The sequence below is a fragment of the Meriones unguiculatus genome (genome assembly GCF_030254825.1).
Source record: "Meriones unguiculatus strain TT.TT164.6M chromosome X unlocalized genomic scaffold, Bangor_MerUng_6.1 ChrX_unordered_Scaffold_30, whole genome shotgun sequence".
NCBI classification, from domain to species: domain Eukaryota; kingdom Metazoa; phylum Chordata; class Mammalia; order Rodentia; family Muridae; genus Meriones; species Meriones unguiculatus.
Window position 1 is genome coordinate 11,742,727 of NW_026843706.1, and position 25,425 is coordinate 11,768,151.

Below are 25,425 nucleotides of genomic sequence, written 5' to 3' on the forward strand. Positions count from 1 at the left end.
ACCCTGCTTCCCTTCTAGACCTTACTAGTTCAGATGCTTGAAGCTTTCCAGTGTGTCTTTGGATCCTGCTTTTACAGAGGGTCTTTTTTTCTGCCTCACTCACTGGATCCTGACCCCCACCCCCACCCCTACCCCCACTCCCACTCTGGGAAGTTATTAGGTCCACAAGTGTTTGCTCCTCTGGCCTGCTTCCCACCTTGGTTAGGAAAGACTGGCTTTGAGAAGGTTGCTTGTGTCAAAGAGTCATTTTTTTCTCTTTCTCAGCAAAGGCTTGCTAAAGAACTGTCTCCCTGGGGTTTGTATCAGTTTTTGTTTTTCTGTATTCTGCTGGAGGCCTTGCCGTTCTGCAGGAGGTTCAACCAGGAACCTGTGAGCTCCTGCCTTAGAAACTGCAGTTGTTCTCCTAATGAACAGAATTAAGAAACTGCTTTCTGGTTCAGTTCAGATTCTATGGGCTTCCTTCCAGTATACATCCCAGAGATACTTGCACTTTGTAGCTTTCCCTCTTCCTGCTCCTTCTCCTGATACGATTCAACTTCTTCCATGTCTGCATCCCCTATCTCCTCCTCTAACTTCTCCTACCCTGGCTGGCAGGAAGTCCAGCCCTATTTTCTCCCCTGCTCAGCAATTGGCTGTAGCTGTTTTACTGGCCTATCAGGGGACAATTGGGGGGTAGTGTTTACACAACATTGAGACAGGAGATTCTCAGAACAAGGATTGCAACCAGATTTGGGGGTTACAGAAATCAGCATTTGACTTACCTTTTGTGTACCGTTATATATGTGTGTCTATGTGAGTGAATGCCATGTGTGTAGGTTCCTGTGGAGGCCAGAAGAGGGTATAAGATCCCCTGGAATTGCAGACAATTTTGAGTTGCCTGACAGGGATGCTGGGAACTGAATCTGGGTCATCCAGAAGAGCAGCAAGCACTCTTAAGTGTTGAGCCCTAGCCTCCCCGTTTCATATTGTAAACCATTAGATTTTACTTACTCAATTAAAAATGAAATAAGTGTAGACTCACAGTGGCTTCTGTAATAATGTACAAGCAGGGTCTAGGTATTAATTTTGCTAATAGGAATGGCTTTAATAAAGTCTAAATATATGATACTGTTGTAATCTAGTTGTAGATGGACACTTGTCATCTAGAGTAATTTACATTTCCTGTTTCATGAGTCCTTATTTATGTCTGTGTGGTGTTGATTTGTGTAGTGTCAAACACGCAGAGTACAGAGCAGCAACTTGACCATGCAGTTCCCTCTTGCTAGCCCATTAACTATTGTTTACAGCCTGTCTTCCTTTCACCATTTGTATCCATCTTCTTTCTCATGGATTATGCTGTCAGGTGTCAAGTCTGATGACTATTTACCTATCATATCTATGTGGATTTGCTTTTGAGATTTGATCTCAAATCTAAGGCTTTATTCATGTTAATTTTGTATGCAGAATACTACTTACTTCAATGTCCCCGCCTCTCTCTTAAACCATGGCTATCTAACTACTTTATCTGGGGAAGTCTGTTGGTTCTCTCCTTCCACCCTGTGGGTCCTGGGTATCAAACTCAGGTTGTTGGGCTTGGCAGCAATGACCTTTACCTACTGAAGCCTCTCACTGGCCCTTATTCAGCCTCTGGTAATTTGGTAAAGTTAGCTGAAGACCTTGTTTGCGGCTGCTCTTCACCAAGTCAAGCTGTTTCTCTTCTTGTTGTACTGAGTACTGTATTAAAGGTTGTGTTGCAGGACTCCATATTAGTATAAAATATAAATATGGAAGATAGAAGAAAATTCCTATTAGGTTATTTCCCCCCTTTATCACTGTATATTTCTAAACAAAAACAAACAACCCCTGAATCAAAACCAGTCAGAGGCTGAAGAGATGTCTTAGTGGCTGAAAGCTCTAAAAGAGGATGGGAAGTTGGTTGTCTACACATCCAGCAGCTCACAACTAGCTGTAATGCCAGCTTTATGAGATCCAACTTCTTTCTCTGTCCTCTGAATTCACCGCACACATGTACATACACTCATTCACTCACACAGACATATATACATGTATACATAAAATACTAAAATATATCTTTAAAAAACCCAAAGCATCAAATCTTTTAAGTGTCCCCGGCCTAGAGTGATGGCTCCATCAATGGGAAAAGGGCCTGCGTTTGGATCCTCAGTATCCACATAAAAGCCAGGCATAGCAGCATGCATGTGACTCCAGAGCTGTGTGTAGGAACAGGTAGACTCTAGGGGCTTCCTTGCTAGCTACTCCAACCAAACCAGAACATTCTAGATTCAGTGAGAGACCCTGCTTCAAAAGAGTGCTGTAGAGCCCCCACCTCTCATTCCAGTCTCCCTCTTCTTGCATAACCTTTCTCCCCATTCACCCATCTCCTTATCCTTAGAGAGCAGCCGTGTGGCTGCTGGGAATGAAACTGGGTTCTCTGCAAAAGCAGACAGTGCTAACTGCAGCGCCATATCTCCAGTCCCTGTAGTATGGTATCTATATCTGTATTTGTATCTATATCTGTATCTATATCTGTATATCTATATATTCTGTTTCCAAATAACAGTGGTGCTTCATTTAGGGATTTAATGCTTTTCCTTGTCAATTACATTTCCATACACAGCTCATGTGTCCTTTTGCCTACATTCCATCCTTCCTCACTACTTAATATTATCCGCTTGGTCTCCTTTTAAGCATGACATGATATCTATACTTATACCTGTTTACATATTTATATTTATCCATTATAGGCTAGAACTGGAAAATGAGGGAGATTATGTGATTTCCCTTTCTTTCTAAGTTGGATTCACCCGTCTTTGAGCTTTTCTTGAGACAGGGTTTCTCTGTGTAGCCTCGGCTGTCCTTATGTGTGCATGTGTGTGTATCTGTGCATGTGCACCTTGGTGTTTGTGTCAAATGTGGAGATCAGAGCCAACATACAGTAGTTGGTTCTGTCCTTCCACAGTGTGAGATCCAGGGATTAAGCTCAGGTTGTCACAATTGTTTGCAGAACCCTTTATCTGTTGAACCATTTCAAAAGTCCCTATCTGTCTGGATCCACAAGAACTACAGGAACAGAGTTCAATCCAAGGGTCATATTTGCAGCTTCCGCTACTCCAAAGTGCAAAAGTAGTGTGGCTGTGACCCAACGTGAGCACAGTCACACTATGAGAAAGATCGCAGTGTGAGCAAGATCAAGGAGAGAACAGCTTCTGACCAAGACACTGACCAATTTGGATTGCCTCATGATTTCTCTCAATGAAACTTGTATGTCCATTAAAATAATTTTTTTCTTTCTAGTACTCTTTCATTCCTCAATATAATAAATGAGATGTTAAATATTGCCATGTTCCCAAAGGATTCCTTAGTATTTTTCAAAAAATTGTGGAAAAAAATGAATTCTAACCAGAAGGTAAAAAGTGATGATCTCATGAGAGGTTCACGGTTTGACAATATGTTGTTGCATTGTAAACATGTGAGCTGTGTGTTTCTCTTCATCTATCATTACAGGTAAATAGAGAAGGTTAGATTTAGAGAGAAACAGAGAATATTTATATTTTCTGGGGCAGGAGAAGTTGGAGATTTAATATTTTGATTGAGAATAAGCCAGGAATTCATCCTTAGCATTTAGAGTGAAAACCAGAGTGCCATGCATAAGAACTGAAATTTAAAAAAAAAATTAGGCACAGAACAAGAATTACACACAAATCTAACATATATCAGAGGGTAACCCTTTAAGTTCTACCCCTTACTGAGGAACTACTGACAGTTAATAGATGTGGAGGGTGCAGGCACTGATTCCCATGTAGCAGTAGATGTCCCCACAACCCTGCCCATATGGGCAGCACTAGCTGGACTCAGTGGGTTATTAAAAAGAGGTGATAAAGTTTGTAGGAAGAACTGTTACAGAGGATATAGAAGAAATTGGATGGAAGAAAGAATGGGGTGGATATGACCATATCTCATTGTGTATATGTATGAAATTCTCAAATAAAAAATAAAAATGATTAAAAAGGGAGAAATATTATTTTCATGTCCTTCAAGCATTTGCAAAGAATAAAAGTGACTGTTTAAAATTACATCTACTGTAATTTATTATAAAAATAGTTGATATGGTGGCTGGATTGCTTCCTGGTTTGGCCATTTGTGCTTTTGGTCTTTGATGACTCAAGTGACCTTCCCCATGCTTGTGAATGTAAGAGAGCCACATTTTCAGAAAGGAGAGCATTAAGCATTTGCACTCCTGATCCATCTCTGGCCTTATCACTGATCTATGATTGCAACTTCTCTTTCTGCTTCCAGCACTGAGTGGATTTTCTTCAGCTGATGATGAATACTCATAAGAATGCCAAAGACAAAGAGTCTCACAAAGGTAACCAAGGAGTCCCTGGTCTATGAACAGGGAAGCTCTCGGAGGATGGGCAGGCCACTCAGAAAATACACAAGGAGGGGATTCTAGGTAGAGGAATACCTCTGTCAAGTTGCTGAAAGGCAGACATGGCTATTATCTTCATGGAATTTTCTGGAAGTACATGGGCATAACTTTGTTCCAAACATGAAAGGTAGTCACAATGGAAGACTACAGCAATCTCTGTGTTCCCTAAGTGAGCACAGGTGCTGTTTCTATATTTTCCAGAACACTGACTTGGAACTCTGCCTAGACTTCTGAGTCTAAACATCCAGACAGTAGGCATGTACCCAAATGGTGCTGATACATTCTGAGAGCCCCTGGTGTGCATATGTTCTGTACCTTACTCTGTGATAGAGATTTACTTTTTCTTTGCCTGATGAATAAATAGCTTCTGAGGAAAGCCTCTCTGTACAAACACACTGTACATTCTTTTACACACTTAAAAATTACATATATATTTATCTTCTTTGTGTGGTATATGCATGTGTGTTCATGAGTATGTGCACAGGTACAAACCCTTAGGTGTGTGTACAGATAACAGAGTAGGCACTAAATGTCTTGCTTAATCTCTCTTTGCCTTATTTCCTCTTATTAAACCTGGAGGTAGGCTGGCAGCCAGCAGGTCCCAATGATACACAGCATTGGGATGACAAGGGTATGTTGCCACATCTTGTTTTTCACATGAGCAGAGGAGTCAAACTCAGGTCCTCAAGTTTGCACAATGCTCTTATCCATTGAGCCATCTCTCTAATTTTCCATCTATGTTTATTTTTAAATTTAAAATTATCATTATTATCATGGTTACCAAATTATGGCATTCCAATTCCAGACTTAATTCTCCACGTGCCTCAGTAGCTAATGTAAATTGAGTCTTGCAGTTTTACTTGTTTGCTTATTTCTAGTGCATACACTTGCTTATATATAACAGCATGATCTTCTATGTCCAAAAATTTACTTTTTTTTAAATTTTATTTTTCTTTTTAGTTACATTTTGTTAACTCTGTGCCCCATCTGTATCCCGCTCCCTCATTCCCTCCCCAACCCCACACTCCCTCCCTGGTCTCCTCCCTGCCCCTTTCCAAGTCCACTGATAGGGGAGGACCTCCTCCCCTTTCATTTGACCCTGTTTTATCAGATATCTTCAGGGCTGGCTGCAAAGTCCTCCTCTGTGGCCTAACAGGACTGCTCCTCCCCCGGGGGGGGGGTGTCAAAGAGCCTGCCCTTGAGATCCTGTTATAAATAGTCCTTGTTCCCCTTACTTTGGAAAACTACTTGGTTACTGAGCTACCACAGGCCACATCCAAGCAGAAGTTCTGGGTTATATCCATAGATGGTCCTTGGTTGAGTGTCAGTCTCAGAAAAGACCCTGTGCCCGGATATATTTGGTCCTTGTAGAGCTCCTATCCTTTCCATGTCATACTAAGTCCCCTTCTTTCATATGATTCCCTGCACTCTGCTGAGGGTTTGGTTATGAGTCTTAGTGTCTGCTTTGAAACACTGCTAGGTAGAGTATTTCAGATGCCTTTTGTGGTAGACTCCTGTCATACGTTCAATGCACATCCCATTTGTCTTTCTAAATGAGGATTGATCATCTTCACCCGTGTCCACTTTCTTGATTATCTTCTTTAGGTGTGTAGATTTCATTATGTTTATCATATCTTGTAGGTCTATATAAGCGAGTATATACCATGTTTGTCTTTCTCCTTCTGGGATACTTCACTCAGAATGATCTTTTCTAGATCCCACCACTTGCCTGCAAATTTCATGATTTCCTCCTTTTTGATTGCTGAGTAGTATTCCATTGTGTAAAAATACCACAATTTCTGTATCCATTCCTCCGTTGATGGACATCTGGGTTGTTTCCAAGTTCTGGCTATTCAAAAATTTACTTTTTAAAGTCATCATTTATTTTATGTATAAATTCTTTCCAGTTTATCCACTTCAAGTCCTTTCATGTGATCAACTAACTTTAAATAATTTTGTACCTCCTCTTCCTTTTGAAACAGAGTTTTATGTAGCCTTGTTTGACAATGTTTTATGTAGCCCTGTTTGAATGTGAGGTTGGCCTCATATTCATGATGTGCTTAAGAACGAATGACCTTTAACTTCTGAGATTAAAGGTGTGTGCTGGGGATTAAATCCAGGGTACTCCATCTACTGAGATACATATCCTCAGCCCTCCTTTCTCATTTTTTATTGCTAAAATAGGTATTAATTTCAAAAATAGCCAATGATTGTGGGCTTATAGTCCAGTTTCAGTGTAGTAGCAAGGACTTATACTATTTGGGAGAAAGAATTTATCAACAACAGAATCAGAAAATTCATGGCCTGTAAGTCTAGATCTATGGCCTCCAGAGCCATCTTCTGGCCTTCATGAGTACTTGTACACACATGTGTGTACACACATAAGATAAAGTAAGAAAAATCTTAAGCAGAGGACTGGAGTTCAGTTCCCAACACCTACTTCTGACAGCTCACAACCTTCTATAACTCCTTCTCTAGGGTATCAGATGTCCTTTTCTGGCCTCCAAGGGCATACCTCCAGACACATGGGGCATCTTATCCCTACACACACAGAGAGATACACGTAAATAAAATAAAAGTAAATCTTAAAAAGAAGAAATCCCATGTGTTGAAGTTGCCCACTGATGATGAGGAGGAACATAGCAGAAACCTTGGGAGCCTCATTTGGTTTTCTCTTCATCTCATCTGTGACGGTCCACCTTGACCTGACTTAACTGAAATACTTTACTTCTAGCCCTGTCTGAAATGGAGATCATAGCCCAGTCAATTATCTTTATTTTTGCCAGCTATGACACCATCAGTACCATATTTTTCTTTGTCCTGCATTCACTGGCCACTCACCCTGATATCCAAAAGAAACTGCAGGAGGAGATCGATGCGGCTCTGCCCAATAAGGTGACTGGCTAGTGCTTTGAGTAGGAGGGAAAAGGAGAAGGCTCAACAAAGACAGCTTCTCATCACTTGCAATGGTGTGTGTGTGTGTGTGTGTGTGTGTGTGTGTGTGTGTGTGTTACAGACCTACAGAGGGTATTTTTCTAGATTTATTCTCCAACATGTTTTTCAAGACAGGCTCTCTCGCTAAACCTGCAGCTTCCCAATTTGGCTAGGTTGTCTGGCCAATGAGCACCAGGCATGCTCTGTTTCTGTTTCCCAACTACTTGGATTACAGATGTGAACTACTGTTTCTGGATTGAAAAATTATGTGTATCTGAACCCAGGTCCTCAGGCTTGTGTAGTAGACACTTCACTACTTGAGACATCTTCCCACCTCCAAGTGATAGTTATACAAACCACTACTATGTGAGGGGCTGGCAAGATGGAACAATGGTTAAGAGCACAGGCTGCTCTTCCAGAGGTTCCATCCATATTTGAGTCCCAGCACCCAAATGGCATCTGTCAACTGTGTTTAACCCTCGTCACAGAAGATCTGATGCCCTGTTTTGGCTTTTGTGGACACTATACTTGTGTGGTGCATATACATATATTTAGGCAAAACATCTACACACATAAAATAAAACAACTTTAAAAACCATTTAAAATGTGTTGTGAGTCCTAACGAAGGTCCTCTGAGATGCTGAGCTTCACTCTGGAGCTGCAGAGAACTCACCAGTATAATGTAGACTGGTTGAAAGTTAATCTAAAATCTCAGCACAAATCTTTTTCTTCTCAGACACTTCGAAGCTATGATATCGTGATGGAGATGGAGTACCTGGACATAGTGTTGAATGAAACCCTCAGATTATACCCAATTGCTAATAGAATTGAGATGGTCTGTAAATCAGATGTTGAAATTGATGGTGTGTTTATTCCTAAAAGGTCATTAGTGATGATACCATCTAATATTCTTCACCATGACTCACAGCACTGGCTAGCACCCAAGGAATTCCTCCCTGAAAGTTAGCAAAATCTTAGGAGTGGGAACCCACTCAGAACTATACTGGCCTGTACATGCTTTGGTGTCTCTTAGAGGAAGATGGTCTAAGTATGATTTTCATTCATTTGCATTCTGTGATGAGAATGGCACAGAATGGAAAGAAAGGGAGGAGAGGAAAAGTGAGATGAGAAGACAATATGACAACTTAAACACAGAATGTTTTTCTCATTCTATTGTAGTAAATTACTAAATTGTGAGGCAGGAACCCACTTTTCCTACAATCTAATTCATTATCCTGAATAGATTTTTGGTGTCTAAAGATGTATTTTCTTTTTTTTTTTTCTTTGAGAATTGCGTGAATGTTTTATGTATTTTGGTCATTTTCACTTCACATTACCCTGTCACTTCTTTTTCCCTCTCATGTTGAATCCCTGCTTATCCTCAACAATCCTTCTGCTTTATTTTTTTATTTTTTTAACTTTTATTAATTACACTTTATTCACTTTGTATCCCCCCATAAGCCCCTCCCTCTTCCTCTCCTAATCCCACCCTCCCTCTCCCTTCTTCATGCATGCCCCTCCCCAAGTCCACTGATAAGGGAGGTCCTCCTCTCCTTCCTTCTGACCACATCAGATCACATCAGGAGTGGCTGCAGTGTCATCTTCTATGGCCTGGTAAGGCTGCTCCCCCCTCAGGGGGAGGTGATCAAAGAGCAGGCCAATCAGATTATGTCAGAGGCAGTCCCTCTTCCCATTAGTATGGAACCCACTTGGACAATAAACTGCCATGGACTACATCTGTGCAGGGGTTCTAGGTTATCTCCATGCATGGTACATGGTTGGAGTATGAGTCTCTGGGAATACCCCTGTGTTCAAATTTTCTTGTTCTGTTGTTCTCCTTGTGGAGTTCCTGTCTTCTCCAGATCTTACTATTTCCTACCTCTTACATAAGATTCCATGCACTCTGCTCAACAGTTGGCCATAAGTCTCAGCGTCTGCTTTGATAGTCTGCAGGACAGAGCCTTTCAGAGGTCCTCTGTACCAGGTTCCTAATTTGTTTCCTGTTTTCTTCTTCTTCTGGTGTTCATCCTCTTTGCCTTTTGGGGTGGGGACTGAGCATTTTAGTCAGGGTCCTGTCTCTTGATTAGTTTCTTTAGATGTACAGATTTTAGTAGGTTTATCTTATATGTTTATATGAGTGAGTATATACGGTGTGTGTCTTTCTGCTTCTGGGACAGCTCACTCAGGATGATCCTTTCCAGGTCCCACCATTTATCTGCAAATTTCATGATTTCCTTATTTTTCATTGCTGAGTAATATTCCATTGTGTAGATGTACCACAATTTCTGCATCCATTCTTCAGTTGAGGGGCATCTGGGCTGTTTCCAGTTTCTGGCTATTACAAATAAGGCTGCTACATCTTTTAGTTTTCCTGTGACTCATAAGATTAAGTATGGTTGGTTGAATATGTATAGGTGTAGGAGTTGTTTATTGGAGTATGGCAACTTACTAGTGGCTACACCACTAGGGAGTTTTTTGAAGAAAAAACTCCCTCCTCCAGCATCTGTTAATTGGCAGTAGCTTCTTAGGGAGGTGGCATCTCATGAACTCCCTTTCCCATCCATGACAGAATGTTGAAAGGTCTAGTCTTGTGTAGGTAACTACAGCTGCTGTGAGTTTATGAGTGCAATGGCAAGCCATGTCCAGAAGATAGTATTTCACAGCACTCATTGTATGCCATGGCTCTCAAGTTCTTTCTGCCCCCTTTCTGTGATGTTCCCCTGGCCTTGGAGGAGGTTGAACACTCCACCATCACTTATTCTCAACACTTTGACCATGAGTTTCTATGTTAACTGTCTCCCACTGAATACTGAAGCTCTTCTGACCATGGTTGAGATCAACCCCAATTTTTGTGTCTAAACATAAATATTTAGATGGCAGTTTGATACCATGTCTGCTTAGCAAAACAATAGTAGTATGCTCTCATCTAGTACCTGTGACTTCACTTGCCATTGGACTTTGACCATATTTATAATACAAGGCAATAATTTTCTCTCAGAATTGGACAGCCACTCTAATCAGAAAATGGTTCCTCCATCTACCCTGTATCACCACGATTACACTAGTGGACACATAATGATGCATTTATTTAAAATAGTATTTGTCTCATCTCAACCATATGGGGATCTTTATAAGGCAAGGAAAATGGAAAGGACCTTTAGTGTACAATTCTTAGAGCCAAATACCTGCAAGAAGAACTTCAATGAACCTATCCCGAACTATCTGTATGTTGCTGCATAGATGTCAAATGGCAATTTCACATATGTAGCTTTATTCTTTGTTAACTTGTCACCTACTGTTGTGTCTCCAGGTTCACCAAGGAGAACAAGCACAACATGAACTCATGGGCTGGCTCTTTGATCACTTCCACCTGAGGGGAGAGCAGCCTTACCAGTCCACAGAGGAAGACAAAGAAGCAAGTGCTGATGAGACCTGATATACTAGGGTCAGATGGAAAAGGAGGAGGACTTCCCCTATCATTGGATTGGGGGGGGCATAGAAGAAGAGGGTGGAATTGGGAGGGGATGGGGGATAGGGCTACAGCTGGGATACAAAGTGAATAAACTGTAATTAATAAAAATAAAATTAAAATTAAAAAATAATGAGTAACAGTCTAGGGAAAAAACAAACAAAACAAACAAGCAAAAAACAACAACAAAAAAATGAGAGAACAAGGGCATCATTGATTCTTATCTATACCAGCCCTTTGGATATGGATCCAGAAACTCTATTGACATGAGGTTTGCTCTCATGAATATGAAATTTGCTTTCACTAAAGTCCTGCAGAACTTCTCTTTCCAGCCTGGTAACGAAACACAGGTGAGAGAGAAAATTATCTCTATAAACGAAGTCTTACAGAAGGCATTTTTCCAACTGAGGTTGTGTGGATATGCTTGTTTGAGGTTTAATAATTTTTTTCTGGCTAAAAGAGCTATTTCTATCCAGGAATTAGTTAGGGTACCTTTTGTTCTATGTCTGTATGGAATACAACTATAGCATTATGAAGAGTCACTGCAGGCCAATGTGACAGAATTATATGCACTTTATTTGAAGTTTGAATCATGTCTATTGGAAATCGGGTATGTTATGTGCCACCAGGAGGTGCAATGGTCATATTTTCAGTGTTTGTTGAGTGGTTAACTTTTCTTGAAGAACTCACAGAAGCCCTGTTCTCACAGTCTTCTCAATCACTGCCTGTTCATTAGAATCAATGAGGAGCTTTAAAACTCATAAATGGAGTCTGGATGTTTCTCAGTTGGCAAAATGCTCACCTGTGATTCACAAAACTTGGGTTCCCATCCCCAGAACCACATGAACTAGCTGTGGTGTTGCATACCTATAATCTCTGCACTAAGGCCTAGAAGATCAGAAATTCAAATAATCCTTGGCCATTTAGTACACTTGAAGCCAGCATGGGCTATGTGACACATAGTCTCAAAAATAAAAACAGAAACTCATGATGCCTAGTCATTTCTGAAATCATTCTGAAAACAATTTACCCAGACTGTGGCTTTGGAAGCTATGATACCAAGTTGAGAAGCAATATGTCAAAATACAATTCCTGGGGCTAATGAGATGGCTCACTGCTAAAGAGCACTTACTATTCTTGCAAAGGACCTGGGGTCATTTTTCAGCACCCATGTGGTAGCCCACAACCAATTGTCACCCCAGCACCAGAGGTTCTGATATCCTCCTCTGGCATCTATTGAGAGTGCACATATGTGGTATACATGCAAATGTACAAGTAAACTCTCCTACACATAAAATATAAACCTTTAAAAAGTTGCTGGTTATGATGAACTATCCTCCATAAGGATGGTTATGTCCATCCTTATGGAAGACATCTTGATGGTGCTGCATCATTTCTCAGGAGTTCTGTTCCAGAAGACAGGTAGTTGCCATGTTTCCAGAAACAGTGTATTTTTCCCCTTATTCTGCTCTCATACTTATTCACACCCCAAATGAATCTTCCTCTTAGATTTCTGTCCTCATTTATTTTATGTTCTACTTTTTGCTTCTGCAGGTTGTTTTCATCACCCACGGCAATACTTTGTCATTAAAACATCAAGTTTAGTTATGTTTATTTTGTCTGTATTGAAGGATATCCTTTCTCTTTTATATATCACCTCATCTTATTCTTTCCACCAACTCCAATTTGTGCTTTGAGGAGAGTTTGTGCATTGAAAGATTTTATTAAATGTTTTAAAATATGGCTTACATTTATAATCTTTTTTCATAAAAAACATCTTTTTGTTTGCCTCTATGGAAGACTCATATATACTCCTTGAAGTTTTAGTTGTGTAAGATAAGACATTTAGAGAAAGCGTTTATATTTTCCTGAACAACTTGTTCTTGTTTCATGTGAAGGGACGGCTAAAATTTATAGGACCTGTTTATTTGGAATGTGGCTCTTTTTATCAATTAGTTTTACTTCTGAACAAATAGAGGGATAGATGTGTTTATTCTTTGATTTGTGGCTTAAGGCAGTTGTATAGCTTTACCTATACACACAACTTCACTCATTTTAGTACTTTGTCACTAAAGGTTTTAAATCATGCACAGGGATTTATACGGACAAAACAAAGTTCTAGTTTTGAGAGCCCATGGCACACCTGGCAAAGGGAAAATGCTCTGTCAAGCTCCAGTGATCTTTAACTTGACACTTCTCTATCTCCATGACAACTTTGTTTGCATTCCTTTTCCTGTGACCAGAAGATTACTGTGTTTGAGGCTTTCCTCACCTTTGATTCATTCTATCCTTTGAAACAAAGAATACATGCCAGCAAAGTATGTGTCTCCTGAAGATGTGCTCTTAGTGGTTCAACTGTAGTGCTGACATATGACCTAAGATCTGAGGACCATTTGTAGAATTGAAGTGTGTCCTCTTGGGATTAACTTGTAAGTTTCAACAAACCAAAAATAACTTTTCAATACTTAAAACAATAGTATGACATAGTAACTAAAAATTGGGTTAAAAGTGTTAAGCTTACCTGTTTTACTCTAAATCAGCACAAAACAGAAATAATACAAACTAACATGACTTGTCTCAGACTCTGAATGAATATCAATTAACATTTACCCAATGCATGTTTGGATGCATACTCTCAACATCCAATTGACACATTTTGGAGTATAGGTGGTCAAAATATATGATGATAAATGTAGTGTTTATGTTTCTGCAAAGCATTATTATGCTGAATGATTTTTTTTTGTTTGTTTTACTTTTCTACTTTTCTTCTCGAGTTGTTTTGGCTAACTCATTGCCTCTCAATATTTTTCTTCCACTGTTGCAGATACCTCTGAAATTAAGCAGAAAAGCACTTGTTCAACCAGGAAAACCCACTGTTCCAAACCAAAACAAAGCAAAAACATAAAAAAATTATGGAGTCCAGTTAATGTGAGGTAACTATTCCTGTGTGTGAGGCCTGCTCTGGAGAGAAGTTGACATAGCCAGTTTTGTCCCATCGAAGAAAACTAATTTTTTACTCACTCTGGAGCTATCAATTGTATCTCCTTGGCTAGGGGTAGGGCTTTCAGCTCCTTATTAAGATTTGTCTAGTTTGATCTGGTGCAGATCTTGTGAATTTCATCACAGTCCCTTGGAGCTCATATGTGCATATGCCTGTTGTGTTTGGAAAATTCTGTTTCTTTGAAGTCATCCACTACTTCTGGCTCTTACAATCTTTCTGCCTTCTATTCCATGTAAATACCTGAGTCTTGAGGGGAGAGGTATGATATAGACATCCTAAGTGAGAGCTGAGAAGTCCAAAGTATCTAACACTCTTCATGTTGACAAGTCATAGGTTTCCTTGTTAATTACTTGTTAGATACTGCAGGAAGAAGTTTCTCTCATGAGGGTTGCGTGATGTACTATTTTATTCATATAGATATGTGTCATTAGGAATCTTTTTATTGTTATATTAATTTTTCTTTTAGGGCTCATGATTTATCTGCTCTCTGGTTTGTGGTCTCATTGACAGTATCAGGTTCAATCTTATGGAGTGGGCATGAAATCCAGTTTAAAAAGTGGTTGGTTACTTTCATAACATTTGTGCCACAATTGCAATAGTGGACATAACTTTTAAGCTGGTCATTATTGTAGTTTACATAGTTCATATCTGGGTGAGACTGAATATTACTTTTCTCATCCAGTATTGTGTATAGCACCTTTCTGTAAAAATAACTTTTATTCATCTGTTCCAGTTGTTGTTTGTGAAGTGTATTGGCTTCTTCTGCTAACCTAGGCCCAGTCCTGGAAGCTTATGGTCTTCATACAATCTAACTAGGCCTAGAATGTTTTCAGCTTTTGAGATTTACTACTGAATAAGCTCACTCTTTCTTGTTCTTTCTGAGCTCTGGCTAGCTGGTTCAACTCAGCTGTTCTAGCTCTAACTCCTCTCCCAGCTGAATCATTCAATCTGGCTTTTCTCTTGGCTTCTGAACTGCTTATGCTTGGCCTCAAACTAACTCCAGCAATCTGCTCTAATCTTCTGGCTCCTTCTCATTTTCTGTCTCCTTCTGTCTTCACCTGAGTTCTCTCTCTCTGCAACCTGTCTCTCTATTACTGCCTCTTTTCCTTCTCTCTCTTCCTTTCCTTTTCTCTCCCCCTCTCCCTGGAGTTTTTAGATGTTATAAACCAAATAAACCTAACAGATATTTACAAAACATTTCACACCCACACCTACCCACCAACACACACACAGACATATACCTTGTTCTCAGCACCTCTGCAAACTTTTACCCAAATTGAAGACATACTCAGACTCAAAACAATCTGAACAGACACAAGAAAACTGAAATAATTTCCTGCATCCTGTCATATGACCACAAATTAAATCTAGATATCAACAATAACAGAAACAGCAGAAAGCTTACAAAGTTATGGAAACTGAACAGCTCTCTACTAAACGAAAAATTGGTCAGAACAGAAATAAATAAAGAAATAAAAGACTTCCTAGAACTCAATAAAAATTAAAACACAGCACACCCAAACTTATGGGACCCAATGAAAGTGGTACTAAGATGAAGCGTTATAGCACTATGTGCTACATTAAAAAAAAAAAAAAAAAAAGAAATGGGAATGATCTCATACTAGTAACTTAACAGGACATCTGAAAGCTCTAGAACAAAAAGAAACAAGAATAGTGGAAGGCAAGAAATAACCAAACTCAGGGCTGAAAATTAACAACATTGAAACAAAGAGAATAATACAATGAATCAATAAAACAATCAAGAGGACATAACAAGGGACAAGAAAATCCAGAGACTCAGGAGGAGGATGTACTTTAAAAGCATGTACTTCAACAAATTTTAAACTATCAAAGAAACAGATACTTTTCTCAAAATAAAACACTTACCAAGTAAATCAAGATCAGACAACAGAGATACCTCTAGTAAAACAGAAGCAGTCATTAAAAGTATCCCCCGATCAAAAATCCCAGGGCCAGATGGTTTTAGCTCAGAATTCTACCACACTTTCAAAGAAGAGCTAATGTCAATACTCTTCAAATTATTCCACAAAATAGAAAGGAACATTGCCCAATTCATTTTATAAAGCCATAGTTGCCAGGCATGGTGGCGCATGCTTGTAATCCCAATATCCCAGGATGCAGAGGCAGGTCGGTCTCAGAGTTTGAGGCCACCCTGGTCTATAAAACAAGTCCAGGACAGCTAAGACTATACAGAGAAACCCTGTCTTGAAAAACAGTTTAGAAATTAGGCTCCAGATGGTATCACCATCTGCCACTGATACCTCAAGCACCATTGGGTCTGCTTGGTCATATAGTTTAGATAGTGGTAGAGCAGCTTGAATAACAGACTGGACCTGCTGAAGAGTCTTTCCCTGTTCCAGGACTCACACTAAGCTAGCAACTTGTCAAGTCACTTGGAATATAAGCCAGAGTAGCATACCCAAGAGAAGAAAGTGATGTTTTCAGATGCCAAGCAGGCTTCCAAAATGTTGTACTTCTTTCTTGGTGGTCTGAGGGGCCAAGTGCAATAACTCACCTTTCACCTATGAAAGAATACTTGTGCCTGACCCACACCATTATACTCCTAAAACATCACTGAGATAAAAGTCTCTTGATTTTGGTTAGATTTGTTTTCATCTTCTGATGTGCATAGATATTACTAGTGATCCAAACTGTTTGTTACCTCCTGCTCACATGATCCAATGAGCACAATGCCATCACTATAGTGGACCAATGTGGTACTTCATGGAAAAGACAGAGTATAGAGATCCCGTATAAGCAAATAATGACACAGGCCTGAAGAGCTGCTATATCCTTGAGGTAAAACTTTATAAAGTATACTGCTTGCCTTGCCAACTGAAAGCAAATTGTTTCTGATGGTCTTTATGTACATGTACCAAGAACTAGGCATTTCTTACATCAATTGCTGCATTTTATGTATCAGATGTGTTAATTTGCTCAAGGACACCACATCTGGTTCGGCAGCTGTAATCAGAGTCACTACCTGATTGAGTTTTAGATAATCAACTGTCGTTCTCCTAGAGCCACCTGTCTTCCATGGGAGCCAGATAAGGGCATTAAAGGTAGATGTGTTGTGAAATGTATTTCTGCGTCTCTCAGGTTCTTGTTGGTGGGACTAATATCCTCTATTTCTTGACAAATGTGATACTGTTTTTTTTTATGTACTATTCATAGGCAGAAGCAATTAAAAGCTGCCATTTGTCTTTTTCAAGCATGATAATTCTCACTCTTGTAACCTGCATAATCTGCTTAAACTCTATCGCCCCTCTATTGAGACCTACTTTAGTTCTTAGCATAACTGTAGCTCCTTTGTTAACACCTGCTGTATCCTTTAGCATATCAGAAGCCATTTTGCCTCCTGTCTCCCTGTTGACCACAAGGTGAGGTTAAGTTCGAGTTCTCAGGCTCCTACATATCTGAGACCAGGATACAATTCAATAGTTTGATACTTGCTGCTTAGAACAAAACAATAGATGATAAATGCATGTTCTGCTTGAGTTAAACAGAAATGTATGTTCTGTTAGAATTAAGAGCATATCATCCTGCTATGTTCCTTACTCACAGGAAGCTGGAAAGCTCCCAAGAGCTCCCCTACCCTAAATCCCAGCCAATCAGCTTAAAGTGTTTTCTCTAGCTACAATACACTTAGAACAAATACTTAGAACAAAATCAATTATGTTTAGCTAGTCAAAATAATATAATGCTATCTCACCTTGCTTCTTCCTATATCATATATATATATATATATATATATATATATATATATATATATCATAACTAGGTAACCAGGTGTAGGCTATATATATATATAGCCTGCCTTAGAAACAGACTGTCATCATAGTCTAGCTCCTGAATCCAGATCATGGCCCTGACCAGTCAATTTTTTTTCAGCATTCAATAAACTTCCATCAATCTGAGTCTGGTGTTCAAGTGGTCATTGTGTGGCTATTCCTGATCCTATAACAACTACACAGGTCCAGGAACCAATGTGAAAATTCTGCTACTTTTTATGTAATATACCCCAATTATACCTTTCAGGACTGAGTATATACCCACTGGGTGAGTTAGAGGACCACTGGACCCATTGTGAATTGGGCATATACCAAAACTCTAATCTCCTGACCTTCAAAGGCCCCTACTTTACCTGAAGTGCTACGATATTTCTTGGTATCTCCAGGAATCTATATTAATTCAGAACTAGCATCCAATACACACAAGAGAGTATGATTGTTTCCTTTCCTCCTGTGTGAAATTACTCTTGTAAAAGGCAGTAAGAAGAACTGCAGAAAGGCTAAAAGTAAAACTTTTAGGGTTTTGTCAGGGTCCTTCTTCAGGGAAACCTGGTAGCTTTTTCATTCAACAAGTTCTGGGTCTGTCCACTATAATCCCACACCCTTAAAATTCATTCCTCGGATTTCTGTTTAACTGAATTAACAAAATCATGAAGTTAGGCTCTTTAGTGGTATACTTCTACTGATCATGGACTAAACATTCAGTCTTAGAGTCTGCTTTACCTTAAGTCCAGTTATAGGTCTAGAGGCAATTATTGGTGGGCCGTGAGGGACATCAGTATTGTCTTGTCTGGTATTTCCTTCAGGCAAAGTACTGGCTGGTTTAGCATACAATGAATGATAATTTTTTCAGCACGATATGAAAATGCATATTTCAAGTGGTGGGGATTTAGGTAGGAGAGAGACTCAGGAGAGATAAGCCCTTGAGAATACAAGGCTTAAAAGTTTTCAGCTCCGCTAGGGTCCTCTTACATATGCACATCCATGTTACAGGATCCCACTATTAAACAATAGTTCACTTGCTTTAAATTCCAGCCCCTTCTCTGGGTAGGACTTGAATATTTGCTGTTATTCAACTAAATTTATAAGGATTCAGTTTGTTTTTTTTTCCAACGTGAGCTCTGTGACTGCTGAAGAGAAGATTACCTTCCAGAGCAAACTTAGAAACCTGTAGATTGTTTTTATACATCAGGTGTTAGGTAATTTTATTATTATGCTCATTGTTGTCCTACACCTTATTCTGAGATGAGAGATGTTGGCTAATTTTATCATGGAGCATATTCCTAATCTTTTCCAATTCATGCAGAGATGTAGGGCTGCTGACTCTAGAAGATCTCCCAGCAACAGGAAGGCTCCTGGATTCCTGAGGAGACCTGCTGGTCCTCAGGATCATACAGGTTAGACATCCCCATTCCTCATTCCCTGTTGGTCTAACTGGGACACAGTCACCTGAGGAGAATGGCGGTCTATTCCCTAAGATGCAGTAGCCAGTCTCCAGCCATACCCAACATCCTGGAGAGAGCTGCACCAAGAACATCCAGCCTCCTACCCAGAGCTCTTCCAGCACCCTCAACAAATCCAGCAGGCTCCAAGAACAACCAGACAATGCCAGAGACAATCAGATAGTTAAAACTAGCATAAGAACACAATGAACAAAAGCCAGGGCATTATGGCACCTCCAGAACCCAGTTATCCCATTGCAAACATCCCTGGATACCCTAACACAACTGAAACACAAGAAAAATACCTGAATCTATTCTTATGTATATGATAGAGGCATTTAAAGAGTTAACAAGTACATCTCTTAAAGAAATACAGAAAAATACAATCAAACAAAGGCCTTTAAAGAGAAAATGAATAAATCTCATAAAGAAATACAGGAAAATACAAACAAAAAGGTGAAGCAAATGAATAAAATGGTTCAAGAGCTGAAAATGAAAAGACAAACAATAAAGAAAACATAAACTGAGGAAATCCTGGTGATGGAAAACTTAGGGAAGAAAACAGGACCTACAGAAGTAAGCATTACCAACAAAATATAAGAGATAGAGGAAAGAATCTCAGGTGTAGAAGACACAATCAAAAAATTGATAGATCTGTCAAAGAAAATGGTAAAAAAAAAATTCTGGACACATATCATCCAAGGAACCAAGGACACTATGAAAAGACCAAACCTAAGAATAATGGGAATAGAAAAACAAGATTCCCAGGTCCAAAGCCCAGAAAATATTTTCAACAAAATCAAAGAAAATTTCCCCTACAAACAAACAAGAGGCCTACAAAACACCAAATAGATTAGAGCAGATAAGAAAATTCTCCTACCACATAATAACCAAAACACTAAATGTATAGAGCAAAGAAAAAAATTAAAAGCTGCAAGGGAAAAAGAGCAAGTAATACATAAAGAAAAAACTATCATAATAACACCTGACTTCTCAATAGAGACTTTGAAAGCCAGATGTCTTGCAGACTCTAAGAGACCACAGATGTCAGCCCAGACTAGTATACTGAGCAAAACTTTCAATCAACATATATGGAGGAAACAAGATATTCTTTGACAAAACCAAATTTAAACAATATCTATGCACAAACCCAGCCCTACAGAAGATACTAGAAAGAAAACTCCAACTGATAGACGTAAACTACACCCAAGAAAACACAGGAAATAAATAACTCCACCGCAGCAAAACCAAAAGAAGAGAAACATGCAAACATGCAACCACCAACATCAAAATAACAGGACCAATGACCCATTGGTCATTAACATCTCTCAACATCAGCAGACTTAATTCTCCAATAAAAAGACACAGGCAAACAGAATGGATGCATAAATAGGACCCATCATGAAATTTGCAGGCAAATGGATGGAACTAGAAAGGATCCTCCTAAGTGAGGTAACCCAGACCCAGAAAGACACAAATAGTATGTACTCACCAATAAGCAGATATTAGCCATATATTATAGAATAATTATACTACAATTCACAGACCCAAAGAAGCTAAATAAAAGGAAAAGCTCAAGGGAGGCCCACCTTGAATCTCACTTAGATGGGGATATAGAATAAACAGCAGAAGTAGACATAGATAGAAAACTGGGTAGGAGAGGGTGTAGGGAGGAAAATGGGAGGGGGCAGGGATCAGTGGGGAGAGTAGTGAGGGGAGGTTAGAAGGCTTGGAGAGAAAAAGGGAAACCAAGGGTGAGGGTGTCACTGAGACTAGCTTGAGACCTGCAACAGGGTAGGTTATAGGGAGGCTTATGGGGATGTCTCTAGCTGAGTGTCCTAGTAGCTGGGGATACGGAGACTTATGAGACCACCTTCTAGCGAGGCAGAACTTACAGTGGTAGGATGACAAGAACACCTATCCACCTACAAAACCTTCAACCCAAAATTTACCCTCCTTACAAGATGTGCAAAGATACAGATAGAGACTAAGGGAATGTTTAACCAACGCGTGGCCCAACCTGAAACCCACCCCATGGAAGAGAGCCAACCTCCAACACCATTAACAATATTCTGCTATGTTTACAGACAGGAGCCTAAAACAACCATCTTCTGAGAGGCCCCTTCCAGCAGCTGATCTAACCAGATGCTGAGACTAACAGAGTCTTTGAGAGTCCTGTGAAGGAATGGGGATGGGGCAGATAAAAGGACCTGGAGAGGACAAGAATGCCACAAGAAGACCAACAAAGTCATCTACACTAAACACATGGGGACTTACAGAGATGGAATCATCAACCAAAGAGCATGCATGGACAACCCAGATGTCTCTCAGTGGAGGAATGGATACAGAAATTGTGGTACTTTTACATAATGGAATACTAGTCAGCAATTAAAAACAAGGAAATCATGAAATTTGCAGGCAAATGGTGGGATCTAGAAAAGATCATCCTGAGTGAGGTATCCCAGGAACAGAAAGACACACATGGTATATACTCACTTATATAGTCCTATAAGATAGGATAAATATACTATAATACGTGCAACTAAAGAGGATAAACAAGAAAGAAGACCTGGGGTAAGATGATCAATCCTCACTTAGAAAGACAAATGAGATGGACATGGGAAGTAAGAGAAAACAAGAAACAGGACAGGAGCCTACCACAGAGGGCCTCTGAAAGATTCTACCTAGCAGCATATCAAAGCAGATGCTGAGACTCATAACCAAACCTTCGGTAGAGTGCAGGGAATCATATGATAAAAGGAGGAGTTAGTATGACCTAGAGAGGACAGGAGCTCCACAAGGACCAAATATATCAGGGCACAGGGGTCTTTTATGAGACTGTTTCTCCAACCAAGGACCATGTATGGATATAACCTAGAACCCCTGCTCAGATGTAACCCATGGTAGCTCAGTATACAAGTGTGTTTTCCTAGTAAGGGGAACAGGGACTATTTCTGACAAGAACCCACTGACTGGCTCCTTTACCTCCCCTACCCCTGAGGGAAGAGCAGCCTTGCTAGGCCACAGAGGAGGGCATGGCAGCCAGTCCTGGAGATACCTGATAATCTAGGGTCAGATGGAAGGGGAGGAGGACCTACCCTAGCAGTGGACTTGGAAAGGGACAGGGAGGAGATGAGGGAGGCAGGATGGGATTGGGAGGGAATGAGGGAAGGGGCTACGGCTGGGATACAAAGTAAATAATCTGTGGTTAATATTAAAAATAAAAATTAAAAAAACAAAGTGAATAAATCATAACAAATAAATAAATAAATGTGATATAATAAAAAAAAAAGAGTATGCATGGACTGTACCTAGGCCCCCTACACATATATAACCAATGGGCAGTGTTGTTTTATAAAAATGAAAATTCCAACCATTTTATTTTACTCATCAGGAGCCAGATGCTGGGATGAAAACCTGCTAGCTCAGAGAGACAGAAAATGCAGTGAGCTGACTTTTCTACTCAGTTCAGGTCTGGATAGAAAATACCCAAAAGTCAGACAGTCCCTGCCTCCCATATAGTGAACCCACTTGGAGACTGAGCTTCCATGGGTTACATCTGTGCAGGGGTCCTAGGTTATCTCCATGAATGGTACTTGGTTGGAGTATCAGTCTCAGAAAAGACCCCTGTGCTCAGATTTTTTGGTTCTGTTGCTCTCCTTGTGGAGCTCCTGTCCCTTCCAGGTCTTTCTATCTCCCCCTTCTCTCATAAGATTCCTTGCACTCTGCCCAAAGTTTGGCTTTGAGTCTCAGCATCTGCTTCAATACCCTGCTAGGCAGAGTCTTTAAAGGCCCTCTGTGATAGGCTTCTGTCCTGTTCCCTGCTTTTTCCCTCTTCTGATGTCCATCGTGCTTGCCTTTCTGAATGAGGATTGAGCATCTTACCCAGGGTCCTCCTTATTGCTTAGCTTCAGTGGCTGGCTCTTTGATCACTTCCCCCTGAGTGGGGAGGCAGCCTTACTAGGCCACAGAGGAAAACAATGCAGCCACTACTGATGAGACCTGATGGGCTAGGGTCAGATGAAAGGGGAGGAGGACCTCCCCTATCAGTGGACTGGGGGTGGGGCATGAGAGGAGAAGAGGAAGTGAGGGCAGGATTGGAAGGGAATGAGAGAGAGGGCTACACCTGGGATATAAAGTGAATAAATAAAAAAATAAATTGAAAAATAAATTGAAAAAATAAATAAATATTAGAATAACCTCAAAAGAAAGAAAAAAGAAAATACCCAAAAAGCTCACTAGTTCAACTGATAGCCCAGGAGCAAAAGGCCAAAAAACCCAAGGCTTGCTAGCTCAAAGCGCCAAAAGTCAGGGGTCTGAGGAGTTGAAGCCTAAGCTAAAGTCAGAGCTTAAGCTAAAAGCTCTTTCTTCTTCTCCACCCTGTCTAACATAGACCTCAACTCTTACTCGTTAATCCCTGGAAACTGGTTTCTTACTCTGCCTCCTGAACTAGGGTTAACTTGATTAAATCCTGTATACAGCTTTTGGATTAAAGGTGTATTAAAGGCTCAACCACACCAAACACGAAATGGGGTTTTACAGTTCACAATTTTGGGGTTCACAATGGGACCAAATATTCTGCAAGGGGGCAGTTTGATCTTCATGTGGGTCCCCTAGTAACTTGAGCAAATGCTGCCTATGATGTGGACTCTGTTGCCTGTGTTTGATCACTTCTCCCTATTGAGGCTGCTTGTCTGGCCTCAGTGGATGAGGATGAGCTCAGAACTGATGCAACTTGAAGTACTGGAGTGTGATGGGGAGCACTCCCCTTTTCTGAGAACAAGGGAAAGGAGGATAGCAAGAAGAGGCTGGGAGAGAGGGACCAGGAGGAGAGGAGGGAGAGATCTGCCATAGGGATGTAAAGTGAATATATAAATTAAAAACAAATTTGAAAAAGAAACAAAACCAATCTTTCTATAATTTTCAAGGAACTCAGCTTTAAAGATAGGTACCACCATAAAGTGGTACTAAACTATCCTTTTTGCAGATAAAACAATATTATACATGAGAGATACCCCAAATTCCATCAGCCAACACTTTCACCAATGTTAAAAGATACAGAATCAACTTTCAAAACAATAAAACAAAAGCTGTTCAATAAACCAGGAATAAATACACTGAAAAATAGATCATGGACAATGCAAGTAGCAATAATCTCACTGATAATAAAATACCTATGAATAAACCTAGCCGAAGAGGTGAATGAACTCCATTGTGAAAACTATAAATCTCTTGAAAGAGACAGAGAAAAATGAAAAAAACAAAAAGACATTTCATACTCACTATTCAGTATTATGAATATTGGATTTCATACTCACTATTCAATTTTATGAATCATTATTATGAATTTTGTACTCACTATTCAATATTATAAATCAATATTATGAAAAGAGTATACTACCCAAAAGCTATTTACAGTTGTGATACAATCTCTTTCAAAATCTTCAACTTAAATTTCACAGAAACAGAAAAAACTCTTCTAGTTTTTATATGATTTCACAAAATACTCACAATATACAAAACAGTAATGTGCAAAAAATACAACGAAAGCCGGTCACAGAGGCATATAGTCACAGAGACACAGAGGCATATCCCAGTACTCAGAGAGGCAGAGGCAGGTAGATCTCTGTGAGTTCAAGGCCAGCCTGGACTACACAGTGAGTCCAGAACAGCTAAGGCTACATAGAGAAATCCTGTCTTGAAAACCGAAAACCAACCAACAAACAAAAAGTGTACAATGCAAGCAGGACTACTCTTACAGATTTCTTGTTGAGGTAACCTCTATTCATATTGCCTGAAGATTTGTCTCTGTATTTTCAATTTTTAATACTGTTCCTGCAGAGAGCTTAGTGCTGGCGGGATTTTAGAATTGCCATTTCTATGGCCTGTCCCTGGTTTTTCAACTTTGTAAATACTTGTTCTTCCTCACCTGCCCAAAAGACGAAGATCATGCAGTTTCTCAATCCCTTAAGCAACCAAAGAAATGTTCTGGTGCAGGAGGAACAAGGCCTGCTGCAGGGCAGCACGCACCCGTGTGCTTACACTTCCTGTTGGAACCAACCTGAAGTCTGCAGATGAGCCTAGAGACTGATAGCAGCAGGCAGATGATGGAGGAGCCAATAAGAGCCATGGCTGTAGCGAACAACCAATGAGCCAATGGGACACAGGGAAGGGGGTATAAAGGTCTTCCTCATTTCCTCAAAAAGGAGTCTGCCTTGGCCACTTGCCTGACTCTCAGAGTCTGTGTCATTGTCTCTGTGCCTTCTCACATCCCCACCCTCAAGGGTCCCAAGTTGGGAGTCTTAGCAACATTCTGGCATTGTCTGGCATTGCTTTAC

At 40.0% G+C, this 25,425-nt stretch overlaps 1 pseudogene; it reads left to right on the forward strand.

Moving 5' to 3' along the window:
• The first annotated feature begins 3,325 nt into the window (after positions 1 to 3,325).
• On the forward strand, positions 3,326 to 13,737 carry LOC132651515 (cytochrome P450 3A11-like; annotated as a pseudogene).
• Positions 13,738 to 25,425: the final 11,688 nt, after the last annotated feature.